Source organism: Anabrus simplex, chromosome 2 (assembly GCF_040414725.1).
Source record: "Anabrus simplex isolate iqAnaSimp1 chromosome 2, ASM4041472v1, whole genome shotgun sequence".
Classification (NCBI taxonomy): Eukaryota; Metazoa; Arthropoda; class Insecta; order Orthoptera; family Tettigoniidae; genus Anabrus; species Anabrus simplex.
This window is the reverse complement of record NC_090266.1, coordinates 1,190,246,876-1,190,259,943: the sequence shown is the minus strand read 5'-3', so window position 1 is coordinate 1,190,259,943 and position 13,068 is coordinate 1,190,246,876.

Genomic DNA, 13,068 nt, shown 5'->3' with positions numbered 1-13,068 from the left:
CCTTCCACTCCTCAATGGTCCTTATTGGCCTTACGGAGATGGCTCAGCATTATTTAATGAAGTACAGTATAATATTTTGAATTGGGAGGAATATTTGTATAACATTCTCTTCCATTTATGCACCATACCCATGCGCATGACGTACATAAACGATGTTGTTTACTTCTTACCGCGAAGATTAAATAGCACACCTACGACAAGCTGAGATCGACTAATGACACAGCTTCACTGCACTGTACGTGGAGTCACATTTTCCGCTTGCCGATGACGCAGTTCATAACGAATGCTATCAGAGCACAGGCAGCTTTTCAGCTCACTGGAGACCGTATTAATTATTCAAGGCTTCTCTACAATGGGAGTTTCTTGTGCTAATTGAAGCCACTTAAATTATTAAAGCTATTTTCATCCGCTTAACTTCCCGTCCTCGGCTTAAGAGCCATCAGCTGCTAGTTTAAGTCAATAACAGTCTCTCTGGGGGTATAATAATATGACAGGTATCAATTTCACTCACGGCATTCAGATCTAATCTGGTTTCGTCCCAAAATCTGAGGACTCAATTCTACACAATATTTCACTGGCCATTGCCGTAGGAGCGTGGATGTACTGGAATCTTGCGTCGTACGTTGCTTTTGTTGTAAATCCACCTACAGGCAACCAACGATTGATCATTAGCAGAGAATCAGTATAGTGGCTTTCTTGCATACAAAGTCCGGCAACATGGCTAAATGGTTAGCATGCTGGCATTTAGTCACTTGAGTCCCGGATTCTATCCCTTAAATGCTTAACTCCCTTGCTTCGGGGACTAGGTGTTTGTGCTGTCTCGAACATCCCTGCAACTCACACACCACACATAACACTACCCTCTACCACAATAACACGCGGTCACCTACACACGGCAGATCCCCCAACGGAGGATCTGCCTTACAAGAGCTGCGCCTGGCTAGAAATAGTCACACGAAATTATTATTATTATTATTATTATTATTATTATTATTATTATTCTACTGCATGGAATGAAAATCTCGTTGTCAGCAACGCATGTACAGGGTGGTTGGAAACAACGTGAACCGTGTATGTGAGCTTACGCCACAAATGTAGAGTTGGTCATACATAAATAATTGGGAAAAATACTCGATTTCTCGTGGTGTTGTCATTTTATCAGCTTCTGAATTCAGCGAATCAGATCACTTCGCGTGCGAATTCAAATGCGCTTTGCGCGCCGATGTTGGTAAATCTGCCTAAGACCGGCTTGAGAGCACCAATCTAAGAAAAAACTTCGCCATGGGAGGCTTTTGAACACGGACCTTCGAGCTGACAGGACCGCTCCTCAGCAAGTACTGTATGCTGTGTGTGTGTGTGTGTGTTTGATGCTGATTTCTCGGCATGAGTCTCAAGCCAGTCTAAAGAGCCGTCCGCTGATTTAGCAACGCCGCTGCGCAAAGCCCATTTAAATTCGCCCGGGAAGCGGCCTGATTCGCTAACTTCATCCATGACAACGACATGAGATATCGAATTACTTTTTTTTCAAATTATCTATCAGTATAACCAACCGTGTAACGCTCATGTGCCCGGTTCACCTTGTTTCCGACCACCCTGTATATGCAACTGCCATTAACGTTATAACAATTAAACGGATAATAATGTATTAGCCTATACTTCCGTGCCCATTCCATTTGGAACATCACCAATATAATGTACGCCGGACATTATTCAATTAATCTTCTAAAATGTGCTGCTTAGTTTTGATGTGTTATTTTCATTTGTCAGTTCCTATGTACTGTATTCTCAAAACATAGACAGTAATGTTTTACATACGTTCCTTCGTAACCAACGCTTTTCTTAGAAACGTAAACCTCCCCATTAATCGTAATGTTTGTCATAAAAACGCTGCAAAACACAAGATAGTCATGATATTTTGTTCAAGAGACATTATTGTACTGTACATGCATATACTACCAGTTGTGTTTCCGGGGTCACATTAAGGAGGAAGCTTACGTGTCAACATACCTTGCACCAGCGAACGGTTTGATACTGCCAGCTCTAAGTCACTAAATTTTAAAGTTGAAATGAAAAAAGTCCACTGCCTGTTTCCAGTCATTTGACGGAGTCAGGAATAGAATGGCGAGGACAGGAACTGTGCCGGCTGTGGAAGCCTGTCGCACTCCACTGGGGCAATGATTAATGAATGACAGATTAATTGAAGTGGTATTGGAGAGTGTTGCTGGAATGAAAGATGACATGGAAAACCGCAGTACCTGGAGGAAAACCTTCCCCGTCTCTGTGTCCAGCACAAAAATCACATAGAGTGGCCGGGATTTGAACCACGGAACCCAGCGTTGAGAGGCCGGCGTGCTACGCCTGAGCCACGGAGGCTTCAAATTAAATTACTGTATTATTGATATTTTACGAATTAATTGTCCAATGAATGAATTACTTACATGCCTGATTTTTTTTTTAAATTTGAACTTTTCTGTTAAGGACAGGTATTACTATAGTTCTATTTTTTAAACGCAGTGGATGTCGATATCTTCGTTAGAATTATCCTTGAGAAAACGTAGTACCATGTTTTACAAGATCTTTAATACCATTTCAGAGAATGAAAACAGAATATCGATCATTTTATTGAATTATAATTTATTTTGGAGTAACATGTTAAGTGAATAACCCTGTGTATGTCCTGCTTAATTCAAATATAACATTCTTCATATTTAGTCTCCATAACTGCACATAATACTGCCATTTTCTAGGTTTAACACCTATAGCAAAACCTTGATACGGGCTTTAAATTTGCACAGAATATGATGTACTCGTGCTACTGGTGCTTGTGGGCTGTTGTTTGGTTATGGAACTCATAAACGATCCTTCCTTCAAACCTTCGCTCTACAAACTTATCATTCCAAGAGAAATGGGGCTCCTAGGTGATGAGTTCAGGATTTCTCCAACACATTAAAGCAAGAGCTCTTCTGTAAAGGAGATAGACACTGGATACAAGAATGTCCATCGTGTTCGAATCCATGTACTAATGCATTTCCCAAGTTGTCCTGTACAAATAAACGTTCTCCTACTGTCCAATGGCTTTTTCAATAGTGGTGGTGTTGCAATAAGCAAATAAAATGCAGAAAATAATTTCAGTTCTAAAACATACTACATGAAATACGTCGCTCTGTAACCATTTTCAGTAAAGGTGTGCCTATTCCGTAACAACACTGAGAGGTATGCCAAGACGGTGACCAAACATTCTTCCAGTGATTATTTTCCTATTTCCTGTCTCACTGAAAGACAAAGAATAGCAAAGGGATTAGAGGATAATTATACTTGCTTAATTTAATAAAGTACCATGATCTATAAGAATTTTTTTTTGCTAGGGGCTTTACGTCGAACCGACACAGATAGGTCTTATGGCGACGATGGGATAGGAAAGGCCTAGGAGTTGGAAGGAAGCGGCCGTGGCCTTAATTAAGGTACAGCCCCAGCATTTGCCTGGTGTGAAAATGGGAAACCACGGAAAACCATCTTCAGGGCTGCCGATAGTGGGATTCGAACCTACTATCTCCCGGATGCAAGCTTACAGCCGCGCGCCTCTACGCGCACGGCCAACTAGCCCGGTATATAAGAATTTGCCATTAGGGAGGTACATCTTGAAATAAGTAGTACCGTTATAAGTAAATATCTATAAGGCATTCATGTAGCCTTCGTGGCTCAGGCAGCAGCGCGTGGGCCTCTCACCGCAGGGTTCCGTGGTTCAAATCCCGGTCACTCCATGTGAGATTTGTGCTGGGCAAAGCGGATGCGAGACAGGTTTTTCTCCGGGTACTTCGCTTTTCCCTGTCATCTTTCATTGCAGCAACACTCTCCAATATCATTTCAATTCATTAATCATTGCCCCAGAGGAGTGCGACAGGCCTCGGCAGCCGTCACTATTCCCTTCCTCGCCGCTAGAAGGGGGCTTCATTCATTCCATTCCTGACCCGCTCAAATGACTGGAAACAGGCTGTGGATTTTCAAGGCATTCGTCGCGAAAATTGACTGCTTTGTTTGCATCAGGAGATTATTCCTCAGAAGTTCAAAGACGATCTCAATCACTTATAAATCAGGAATCATTGTTTATGACACAAAAATGTTGACACCTTGCACAAAAGCAGCCTTGAATTAATTTCTTAAAATTCTGCGTGTTCCCTTCGTACTCACTGCATTGTTAAGCTAAATGCGAATGTCTTTATCTCATGCTAATGTCGTTAATCAGATGAACATCTCGTAGTTTGCATATATTGTTTTCCCATTCTGATTGCACAATATCGGTCTGAGTGGCTCAGATTGTTGAGGCACTGCCCTTCTGACCCCATTAGCAGGTTCTATCCTGGCTCAGTCCGGTGGTATTTGAAGGTGCACAAATACGTCAGACTCTTGTCGGTAGATTTACTGGCATGAAAAATAGCTCCTGCGGGACAAAATTCCGGAACCTCAGCGTCTCTGAAAACCGTAAAAGTGGTTAGTGGGTCGTAAAAACCATTAAGGTTATTATTGACTGCACAGAGGAAGATTCTAATTCATATCCCTCTATAACAGATCTCTGCCTTTTCTGAGAAACATCCCTCTTACTATGTGTTGCTGTTGCCGTGTTATATAATGTGTCCTACTGTCCGATTTTCAATAATATCTTTGGCCGCTGACCTAGATATATTGACTCCTTAAAATAACTATTATCATAATCATCGTCGTCGTCGTCGTCGTTGACGTCGTCATCAAATTACCTATTTCCTCGTTTACAACAGTTCATTAAAGAAAAGCCTTCGTGGTTGCAGAAATCCTTCTGTAATAAAACTTCATACTACGCATTCCTGGTTGTACTTCTTTGGTCTACCAGTTACTTTTCTTTTGTTGAACGGCCGATGACCTTCGATGTTAGGCCCCTTTAAACAAGAAGCATATTTTGTTGAATTTCATGACGTGAAGCAAAATTTAACCATGACTGTCACGGAGACTCTAATCCTGCACAAAATGTATCAAGACACCTGTATTTCTTGCGCATTTGTTGAGATGGTGATAAGTTGTATCCCACGTAAATAAATGAGACTCAGGGTGCTTTTGATGGCTGATTCATTAAAACAAAATCCAGTTGTCCGATTGTCATTAACAAAACACTGTACCATCTGATATCATTTATATATCAATCGCTGTATAATTATAGTACCTCATACCTGAAGACGACGGAAAATCCCCAGATATTAGGTTAAAATGCTACCATTTGTAATCAAATCGTTGCATTTTTTAATTTTAAAATTTACAAAATTCGATCCTGAACTTCAAAATCTAGACTTTTGCCCTTCAGTGTGATATTTTTTTTTGTTAATATCAAACACTCAAACATATTTTCGTCAATAATTTAGTCATCTGCAGTCACACCCGATTATCATTTTGACACAAAAGGAATCTCTAGTGTTGAGTTTAACTCTTGGTTAACGGAAACTCGGGAGAGGATTCTAAGGAGACTATTACGTACTTACCATGTAAAGACTTATAATAAAAAACTTCCCTATCCTTGTTGTGCCATAATTCGTCTAACGAAGCTAAGGTTGAGTGGTATATTCTTAGTGTATGGCAACGTTGGGAAGTAATCACTGACCGGTCTTCTCTCGATTACTTCCCATGCTACGTCTTGAAAATACTGGTAATGTTCATCATCACTAGCCCTAAGTCACTAATCTGTCTTAGTTATGGTATGCTCTCTCATTTGATTTTCATACGAAATTCATATGGTCATATTTAATAGCGAGGCAAGCTAAGAAAGGAAATATGTCATCATCAACAAAAATGACAGAAATAAAGGCCGATGACTTCGTCTCTCGACCCCAGCAAGAATCAACAAAGGAAGCTGCTAAGGTTCGCGAGGTACTGTGTTAGAAGCTACATTTCCTGACTTCTTCCCACGACGGACACTCAACAGAAATTCAATTTTCCTAACACACCAAACAACTTACAGGATCCCGGTTCGTTTCCCAAGGGTATCTTTCGTTTCAAGCTCAGTTAACTTTAGAACATTTCTGCCCTCATGATAAGGAGTGGTTGTTAAAGTTATATCAACACGGTTAAAGCTGCGCTTTAGAAAGAAATACACTTATTTCATGCAGGTTCGGTTGGAAGTATAAGCTTATTGCACAAGTATCGAAGGTTTTGTAATGGAAGGTACCACATTCCTGACTGTACCAGAACTCGCCAGGATTGCAATTTTTAACAGTAAAGTTTACTATGTGATTATTGTGCTCATTTTATTTATAAATGTAAATTTATACTAATAGGGTTGTCTTTAACATTCATTTCACCGAGCTCGATAGCTGCAGTCACGTAAATGCGGCCAGTATCCAGTATTCTGGAGATAGTGTGTTCGAACCCCACTGTCGGCAGCCCTGAAGATGGTTTTCCGTGGTTTCTCATTTTTACACCAGGCGAATGTTGGGGCTGTACCTTAGCTAAGGCCACGCCTGCTTCATTCCCACTCCTAGCCTTTCTTTTCCTATCGTCGCCATAAGATCTATCCGTGTCGGTGCGAAGTAAAGCAACTCGTAAAAAAAATCGTGACTTCAGAATGAACCTTCGTTTGCATTGCACTTGGAGAAAAAGAGATAGACGCTGTAACAATGGGGAAATGGGAATAATTACTTTTGTTTAAAATTCACTAGCGAGTGTCAAACGAAACTGAAGTAACTTTATGGTCATTTATTGGTCAAGTTCTAGTATTCATTAGGCCAGATATTTTATCTATTTTTTAATATAGTATGCCTGTTTCTATTTATCTGCAAGTGGGGTGAATAGAAACGTACTATTTTTAATTATATCACTGCGGATTGAGCAGAAAATTAAAAGTAAGTTTATTTTTATCCTTGGAAGTATCTATTTATTTATAAAATAATTAAAACTGGCAACTCCTGCATATGGAAACTCACTAATGTATGCTTTTTATTTATTTTCTAGTAGTTTAACGTCGCCCTAACACATCGAAGATGCGACGCAAGGATAGGAAAGGGCTAGGATCTGGAAGGTAGCGGCCGTCGCCTTAATTAAGTACATCCCTAGTATTTGCCTAGTCCCAATTGGGAAACCACTGAAAACCATCTCCAGGGCAGCCGACGGTGGGATTCGAACCCACCATCTTCCGAATGCAAGCTCACAGAAACACGACCCTAACCGCACGGCCAACTCGCTCGACCTCGCAAAATTATGCTTTATATTTGTAACAACATACTTGACAGGAGTTCAAATGTTTTAAATACAAAATTAAACCGTGTAATTACTGTAAACTTTTTACTCTTTTTTATGACTTACAGCAAGCAGACACTTTCAGTTAAGACTAACTATTATTGAACTTGTAAGTCGAAATGCGCAAAAAGACAAATCATAAATTATGCCCCTCCGGTTTGAACTTGAGGAGGACTTTGCCATATTGACCAGAATTTTCCAGCATCGATTTTACTTGATCGTAGATGCATTCACCTTTACCTGGGATATCAGGATACTGGTACATGTATACAATGACATTCTCTTTGATTTGAACCGAATAAACCTCTCCTTAATACGTGTTTTTCATCTTCTCAGTAACTTCATCAATAAATAAACGATCATTATTTATGAGTGTAGACAATAAAAACCAGTCAAGTCGAAATGATATGCACCTGATTGTGTAAACTACTGAGTTTGGGACCGTGCGTGCTTTTGTTGTTGGTAGTGAGGTGTATTATGTGTCGTTGAAGAGCTATGTATTAAGACGAAAACGAGCACCCAGTTCCCATGTCAGAGGAATTAACCATACTTAGTTAAAATCACCATCCCTGGCGGCAATCACAGCCTGGACACACTGAAGTGAAGGCAATTGCGTAGACTATTCAACGAAGGGGCTAGACAGATGAAAATATTACTAAATAAAATTAAGGATATTTCTTTTCGATAAAATATATGAAATATAGCCTATATGTAGAGTCCTGCGCGGATACACACCCGCTCAGCATCCGCGCTTCCTTCATCCGCATCCGCGAATGGCTATCTACGGATACACTAAATATTTAACTACGGTATATTACACCACCCAAGGTATTGAAACGTACAGATCTGGTAACATAATGCAATAGGCCTGACAACTGACACCAGAACCCCTACAGTCACAGTTTTATGAAGGATTTCTCTGCTACAACTACCAACGTATTGACTTTTGCTCCTTCCTTCCATTAATTGCGGGCAGGAGCCAGTTAGGCTTAGGTCAGATTTACGGCTTTATGGTCTCAAGGCTTTTTATATATCACCATTCTCACATAACAACGTCAAGGGTCGCCTAACCACAAGCAAAATAAGAGTATACCTGAGTGAAAATCAATTAACTTCATTATTCAGAATTTATTAGCAAAATTATCCGCACTGCCATACAGTTTGCATCCGCCAAGATATTAACTTCGCGGATATCCGCAATCGTGCAGGACTCTACCTATATGAGGGTTTCTCAAACTGTATATAACGACGTCCTGGAACTTGACCGGTCTTCGTCCTCGACGTCAGGGTTATAAGGAGAGACTAAAACCTATAATGTACATTGAAACATGCTAATTTTCAATATGGATACATATTGTATTTTAAAGAATGGAATAGCGCAGAACACAATATGGTTTTTGTTGTTGTTGTTGTTGTTGTTGTGAAAATCCTCCCTTCTGATTTAATCTTGTCCTGTTTGAGAACCTGACGTGTCATCACAGTTTTTGGCGTGATGTCCCAAAGGAGTATCCAGAAATGAAATGAAATGGCGTATGGCTCTTAGTGCCGGGAGTGTCCGAGGACATGTTTGGCTCGCCAGGTGCAGGTCTTTCGATTTGACTCCCGTAGGCGACCTGCGCGTCGTGATGAGGATGAAATGATGAAGACAACACATAAACCCAGGCCCCGTGCCAGCGAAATTAACCAATGAAGGTTAAAATTCCCGACCTTGCCGTGAATCGAACCCGGGACCCCTGTGACCAAAGCGCTAATCATTTATCCATGGAGCCGGACGAGTATCCAGAACTGAGTATGGAAGCCGTGAGAGTAATGCCCCCTTTTCCCCAACCTGCTTTGGTGAGACAGGATGTTCAGCACTGGCGGTAATACTATTCTGACACAGAAGCAAAGTTAACGTTGAGGACTCCATGGATGAATGGTTAGCGTGCTGGCCTTTGGCCACAGGGGTCCCGGGTTCGATTCCCGACAGGGTCGGGAATTGTAACCTTAATTGGTTAATTTCGCCGGCACGGGAGCTGGGTGTATGTGTCGTCTTCATCATCATTTCATCCTCATCATGACGCGCAGGTCGCCTACGGGAGTCAAATCAAAAGACCTGCATCTGGCGAGCCGAACTTGTCCTCGGACACTCCCGGCACTAAAAGCCATACGCCATTATTATTATTATTGGCGTTCAGAAGGAGATCCGCGTAACTACATCAAATAGTGTCCACACATTTAATGCTTTGTGTGAGGAGAAACAAGCTCACCCACCCATTACGACACAAATACCGGTACCGCTGTTAATTAGTCTATAAGATAACTCTCATAACGGGAAACCCAAATGAAGAGTGATGCTACGATTGAGAGATACATTAACACATTTACTGTTGTCCGAATAAAACAGTGACATATCAAGCCTTATGTGCTTGTTACTTCCAGTACACGTTTAATGAACGAATGCGTGTCATTACACTGCTACGAGTTATCTCGTCACGTTCTTGCTGCGCCAGAGATCTCGTCGCCAACTTCACCTAAATTTATATTAAAAGGAAATTGAAACCTGTGAAGTTTCCTTTGGTTTCCAAAGTTCTGTGGCAGCAAGCTACATCTTTCAGGAACGTAAACGTAGACTGCATTTTAATGCTATCTGTGGTTAAATATCTCAAATAATGTACCGAGCTCAGTCGCAAACAAGATTGGCATTCCGGGAAACCACCAGCGTCCAGCGCTTGTAAATTCGAATTTCGAACTTAAAGAAGCCGTGATTACTCTCGAATATGAAAATTAGTACTCAGATAACAGTGACTGTGTATCGAACATTTTATACGAGAGTGTATTTTTGGACAACCGTGATTTTCTCTGCCCTCAATTTAAAAAGCCGGAAAATATTCTGGAAATATTTTGCCAGTTCAGATAATATTATTTATTTTCCCTCACTCCTCATATGCCAACGGCCGTAGCCGTGTTGAAACACCGTATCCCGTGAGATCTCCGAAGTTAAGCAACATTGGGCGTGGGCAGAAGTTGGATGGGTTGCCACGCGCTGTTGGTGGGGGATAAGGGAATGGAGGAGCGGAAAGGAACTGGCCACCCTACCGCACGTAAACTCCGGCTCAGGAACACCTCTGCGGAGGTTCGGACCTGCCTTCGGGCAGAATAACTCTTACCTACTCCTCATATATATATATCATAATTGTAGAAATTATATTTAAAAAGTATTTCATCATTGAAGGTTCTGATAGTCGTTCAGGAGTGAAATGGTTAAATATTAGTTAAAAGTTGAAACTAAAATCATGGAAGGTTTCATACTTGTGAAGATATCATTATTATACAAATTACTTTATGTCGCACCGACACGGATAGGTCTTATGGCAACGATGTGACAGGAAAGGACTAGGAGTGGGAAGGAAGCGGCTGTGGCCTTAATTAAAGTACAATCTTCAGGTCTGCCGACAATGGGGTTCGAACCCACTATCTGCCGAACACTGGATACCTGCCGAAGTTAAGTGACTGCAGCTACGGAGTTGTGTCCATTAGGAAGAATGTGTACACATTAGGTCATGTATGTAGTACAAAAATATGCCTGTATCGCATCTACTTCTTATTCATTCTGTTCTGTTTCTCATGTTTCAATTTCAAAGAAAACAAACTAGTGATGTGAATTTACAAGAATACTACCACATCGAATTTTAGTGTTTTTACAATTTTGGGTACGGGGCATCGCATGGAAAATGTGACATGTGAAGTGCGGCCGAGATTGTTTGGGAACCCCTGGCTTCTAATATACTGTATATTCGGCCTACGTCCTGATTCTAATAATTACTCACACGTCTTGGTCGGGCATTTACCATGTCTCTGGAAGTGAGCCAAAGCTTTTCCCCTGCTTTTGGAAAGATGGTGTTCTCAATAGCAGAACTGCACTGTATGCGACCCCTTACTTCCAGCAAGTATCGACATGAGTTAGGCCGAGCCAACTGAAAAAATACATTCAGATTTGATGATATTTTTAAGAATGATGGCGCTGGTCAATGTGTCCAGCGCATTCAGTTACGTATAACATTTATATGGATTAACGTCTAGTTGTATACTTGGTGTTTACCGGAGAAGTAATTACAATTCAGCCATCGCCCAATGGAATTCCGTTTTCTGCCATCGGGTTGAAATTGACACCCAGGCAGCCTAAATAGCTACTAATTACTACTGTATGAAGAGGTAGGTTTCATTTAATATAGCTGGAAATTATTATAAATAGGGAGGCATCTGTTAAGACAGTGATGAACAACTCAAAACAAAGTTGTTTTAGAAATGGTTCAGTTCTTCTGCTGCATCTTCCTCTAAAAATATATGTAAAGTTTTTGACGCATTGGCTCTATGAAACCCTGCCACCTTAGAAGATACAAGACCGAGCTCGATAGCTGCAGTCGCTTACGTGCGGCCAGTATCCAGTATTCGGGAGATAGTAGGTTCGAACCCCACTGTCGGCAGCCCTGAATATGGTTTTCCGTGGTTTCCCATTTTCACACCAGGCAAATGCTGGGGCTGTACCTTAAATAAGGCCACGGCCGCTTTCTTCCCAGTCCTAGCTCTTTCCTGTTCCGTCATCGCCATAAGACCTATCTGTGTCGGTGCGAGGTAAAGTCAATAGCAAAAAAAAAGAAGATATAAGGAAGGTTATGGGAGACCTCTCTTTAGACTGAACCCTTCTACAGATATCAGACTTACAGAGGAAAGATCATAAAACTGCTAAATTGCTTCCCCTTTAGCGACTGAAAATTCCCGACCTCTTAATTCAAATAGGCCACTTCCATAAAGAAAAAAGTTAATTCTCTCGAATTTAGATTGAACTATTTTATTCTTATCTTGCGCTGTAACAATTTGTCACTCCTTAGGCTGGCTATATGACACTGAGAGCTTCTAATGAGCAGAAGAGAAACATATTACCTAATCTCCCTAAATGGACACGAAAGTTTTATCTCCTCGTTCATGAATGTGGTTTATTCCGCACTCGACCTGACTCTACTCACGTTATGCGTTGTGAGCTCCAATCAGATGTTCCTCAGATTTATCGACTGTGATAAAATAAGTTCTTATAAATTTCAAGAAAGGAATTGGAGTCTTGTAGAATCAAACGTACTTTAGTTCACATACAGATGGAGAAAGGTTTTACTTTCTACAGGGAAACTGCGAACTGGAGAAAACACGAAAAATCTTGAACGACTCATTTTCCATGTACGTTTAATTTTACATTTGAAGTGAGCCCAGAAATTAGATACAGTATGCACTGTTGAGTTACAAGTTGGGAACATGAACACAGTCTCTGTACTAACATAAACTATATACCGAGCTCGATAGCTGCAGTCGCTTAAGTGCGGTCAGTATACAGTATTCGGGAGATAGTGGGTTCGAACCCCACTGTTGGCAACTCTGAACATGGTTTTCTGTGGTTTCTCATTTTAACACGAGGCAAATGCTGGCCGAGGTTGTACTTTAATTAAGGCCACGGCCACTTCCTTCCCACTCCTAGTTCTTTCCTATTCCATCGTCATCGTAATACCTACTTGTGTCGGTGCGAAGTAAAGCCAAGATTAAATATATATACTGTATAACACTTAATCTATCACTAATTTCGTAGAGTTTGAGCCGAAAGATGTTCCTATAGCTAACACCACAATGTACATTACTGCACCTAGTTGATACTGGTAGAAACGTTTTAGTCCCTGACATCCTCCCTACGCTGATCAATCCCCAGGAGAATGACAGCCTGCACAAACCGAGGAATTTTAATTTCCCTCTGAAGTTGATAATTCATTATAGCTGTCGTTACCCGATATG